The sequence below is a fragment of the Mesoplodon mirus genome, assembly GCF_964341445.2.
Source record: "Mesoplodon mirus genome assembly, contig: HAP1_SCAFFOLD_74, whole genome shotgun sequence".
Classification (NCBI taxonomy): Eukaryota; Metazoa; Chordata; class Mammalia; order Artiodactyla; family Ziphiidae; genus Mesoplodon; species Mesoplodon mirus.
Window position 1 is genome coordinate 2,450,920 of NW_028295786.1, and position 4,484 is coordinate 2,455,403.

The window sequence follows — 4,484 nt, forward strand, 5'->3', positions numbered from 1 at the left end:
ACAGGCACTCCAACGTTTACCACCACTCTGATAAAAAGGGCCTCCACTTGGATATAACCTAAATGTCCCTGGAAGGATAAAATGGATAAAAGAGATGGGGTACTTATGTAGAGTGGAATATTACTCATCCAGAAATCAATGAAATAAGGCCAGTTGGAACAACTCTGGAGGAGTTACATACGATCATTCTAAGTGACACATGTCAGAAAGAAAAAGACACATAACATAAGATGTCACTTAAAGGTGGAATCAAAAATGGCTACACATGAAATAAACTACAAAACAGAAACATAGTCAAATATGTAGAAAATAGACATAAGGCTGCTAAATGGGAAAGGTGGGGAATGGTGAGGTATTATCCAGGAGGTTGAAATTAGCATAGGTACCATTCCAAGTACCGAATTGAATAACTGGCAAGGCCTACACGGTACCTCAAAGAACTGCACTCAGTCCACTCAAGTCATTGGAAAATAATACATATGACTCGTAAGCATCTGAGAAAGAATTTATTGTTGTCACACAGTACATGAATCAAGTGGATGTACAGCAGCAAAAAACAGAGCTTTGAAAATCAGCTGTAACCAATATAAAAATAAATTTAAAAATATTTATAAAAACAGTGAGACAGACAAAAATTCTTACAACTTTTGTTGAAGGGCTACGATGTAACATGGATTGAACACATGTAGACCCACAGCAGGATGATATATAAGGCTGGAAGCTATGCACGCTAAGAGATGTTAGAGAGGCTGGGTGAGGAAATGCAGACCTTTTAAAGTAATACTGCCTGGTACCCATTCCATGGGTCCGAAATCTGCAGTTTCAAGGGAATCTTCTGACAGCAAAAACATGCCTGGGACACCGAGATGAATGTACACCGTGTGCTCAGGAAAGGTGTCTAAAATGCACCTCATTTTTGATCTCCTGGTGCTGGGGTTCACCATTCCTGCCACATTACTAACAATCTCCCCACTTGGAGAATCAGCACCTTTAACCTCCTGTTTCACACAGTTTGCAATTTTTGAAGAGGATAAATGGGAAGAGGAGGAAACAGTGAGAGATTAGCTGTAGGAGTTTTGACAGGCACATGTCACTCTAATTTCCCATTAGGAAGAAGAATTAACCAAAGGCTCAGCCTGCCTCCCCAGAACCAGAATAGGGCCGGAATCAATCCAATGGTTTGGCGGCCAGCTCACAAAAATGTGAGTTGCAAAATGGAGCTCAGGAGCAGACAATTCAAAGACCTGCAAAGATATAAATGATAACCAACGTCCAAAAATATATTCAGGTAAGGCAACGAAGAGGTTCTGAATGAGAGGCAGAATTGCAGGAAACATTTTTCAAAAGGTAGATTGTACTCACATTTAAAGCATATGAAAAGCAGCAGAATTTCTAAAATGATGCAGTTGGGCAAAATGGTGTATGCGTTTGTTTCGTGAATATCTTCAGGAAAAAAAACACATACAGAGTTTTTGGCCAACCAAGCAAGAGGGAAATGCAAATCTGCACAATAAAGAAGTCTCAATTTCCACTGCTCAGAAAGTCCATCCAAAAAATGTGTACAAATCAAAAATGCAGGAGAGGCCATGGAAAACAGGGAGACTAGTCACGCTGATGGGTGGGGTATAAATATCCAAGAGCTACTCTGAAGAAGTGTATGCTGTTTCCTAAAACATCTAAAATACAAAGCCCCCGAGCAAAGGGGACTTCAACTCATGGACATATAACTTGGGAAGACTAAATATCAACAAGACACAGGCACCCCAAAGTTTAGGGCTGCTCTGCATACAAGAACCTCAACTTCGGTACACCTAAAGTATCCCAGGAAAAAGAGAAATGCATAAAGAACTTGTGGTAATTTTGTACAACGGAATATCACTCAGACGTGAAATCAATGTCATAAGGCCTGTAGCAGCATAATGAGAGGATTTAGGTATGATGATTCTAAGGGAAATTAGTCACACAGAAAAAGAATCTTATCATAAGATATCACTTACAGAGGGAATGTCAACATCACAACACATGAACTGAATTAGGAAAGAGAGCAGTGTCTCACATTTAGAAAACACGCTTATGCCTCCTTAAGGGGAAAGGAGAGGTGGGGTGATGCATAAAACCAGAGTTTGATATTAGCACAGGTACCATTCCATAAACCAAATACAGAATAGACAAGACCTACACCTTCCTCAGTGAACGGGACTCAAAACCCCTATTCCCCAGAGAGGAATATATTTGATTAGTAAGAATCTTAAAACCTATGTACTGATATGCCTCTGTAAGGGAATCAAGTGTGTCTAGACCGGCATAAACACGTCAGTGAAAATCAGCTCAACCCCATTATAAAAATGAATTTCAAAAACAAAACAAAAAACAGCGAAATTCTTACACAATTCCTTCAGGGGTTCTGATGAAACCTAGAATGACCCTATCTGCAAAGAAAGCTGGATGAGACATAAGGCTGGACACTTGGGACTGAGAGGACTGGTGAGATTGGGAGAGAAAATGCAGACCCTTTAAAGTAGTAATGCATGCCACCATTCCATGGGTCCCAAATTTCCAGGTAGAAGGGAATATCACTACAGTTATAACATGTATGGGAAACCTAGAGAATGGACACCCTGTGATGGCAAAAGGTTTCTGAAAGTCTCCTACTTTTTCCTCTCCTTGTGCTACAGTTTGGCATTCCAACTACTTTACTATCAATCTCCCAACTTAGGAGAGTCATCCCCTATAACCTCCTGGTTCGCACAGTTTGCTAATTGTGCAGAGGATGAAAGGGAAGAGGGAGAAAAAATCAGAGAGTAGATGTAGGCCTTTGGACGGACACATGTCACTCTAAATTCCCATCAGGAAGAAGAATTAACCAAAGCCTCAGCCACCCACAGGGAACCAGTATAGCCACCCCTGGAACCAGTATATTTCCTGAAGCAAAATTGTGGATTTGCGGTCAGCTCCCAAAAATGGGATTTGAAAATTGGAGCTCAGGGGCAAAGCAAATCAAAAACCTGCAGAGTTATAAAGGACTACTCTCTTCCAAAAATCTGTTGAGGGAAGGAAACAAAGCGGACTTGAAAATGAGGCGGAATTGCACAAAACATATATCAAGAGGTAAATTGGAATCGCCTTTAAAGCACAGGAAAGGCATCACAACTTCGAGAATGATGCACTTGGCCAAAAACAGCATATGAATTTTCTCCTGAATATATTCAGGAGAAAAGGCATAGGCCCTTTTTGGCCAATCAAGCAAGCGCGCAATGCAAATCCACACTACAAAGAATTGTCACTTCCCACCGGTCAAAAAGGACATCCGAAAATCTGTAAAAACCAGAAAGGCAAGATAGAGATGACAAGGGCATAAAGCAATATGATCCCAAGGGTCATGGAGCATTGTGATGACAAGATTATGTATCATTTTGCTGTCAAAGGCATTGTGATGACAAGTTTCATGGAGCACTGTGATGACAAGCGTCATGGAGCATTGTGATTACAGGGTTCATGGAGCATTGGGATGACAACGGCATGGAGCATTTTGATGACAAGATTCCAGGATCATTGTGTTGTCAGGGTTCATGGAGCGTTGTGATGACAGTGGTCATGGAGCATTCTTATGACAGAGGTCATGGAGCATTGTGATGAGAACGTCATGGAGCATTGGGCTGAAAATATTCATGGAGTATTGTGATGACAGGGGTCAAGGAGCATTGTGATGACAAGGTACTGGAGCATTGTGATGAGAAGACCATGGAGCCATGTGATGACAAGTCTCATGGAGCATTCTGATGAAAAGTGTCATGGAGCATTGTGATTACAGGGGTCTTGGAGCATTGTTATGACAAGGGCATGGAACATTGGGATGAGAATGTCATGGAGCGTTCTGATGACATGCATCATGGAGCTTTGTGATGACAAGGGCATGGAACATTGTGATTACAGGGCTCTTGGAGCATTGTGATGACAAGGGCAGTGAACAATGGGATCAGAATGTCATGGAGCGTTCTGATGACATGCATCATGGAGCTTTGTGATGACAAGGGCATGGAGCATTGTGATTACAGCGTTCTTGGAGCACTGTGAGGGAAAGGGCATGTAACATTGTGATGAAAAAGGCATGGAGCCTTGTCATGACAGGGTTCAAGGAGCATACTGATGACAAGTGTCAGGGACCATTGTGATGACAAGGGTATTGAGCACTGTGATGACAAATGTCATGGAGCATTGTGATTAGAAGACCATGGATACTTGTGATGACGAGCGTTATGGGGCGTTGTGATGATAGGTGTTATGGAATATTGTGATCACAAGGATTTGGAGCATTGTGATGACAGAGGTCATAGAGCATTTTGATTTCATTGTGATGACAATAGCATGAAGCATTATGATGATGCGCATTTGGTGCATTGTGATGACAGCGTTCATGGAGCATTGAGATGAAAAGGGGCATGGAGCATTATGATTACAGTAGTCTTGGATCATTGTGATGAAAA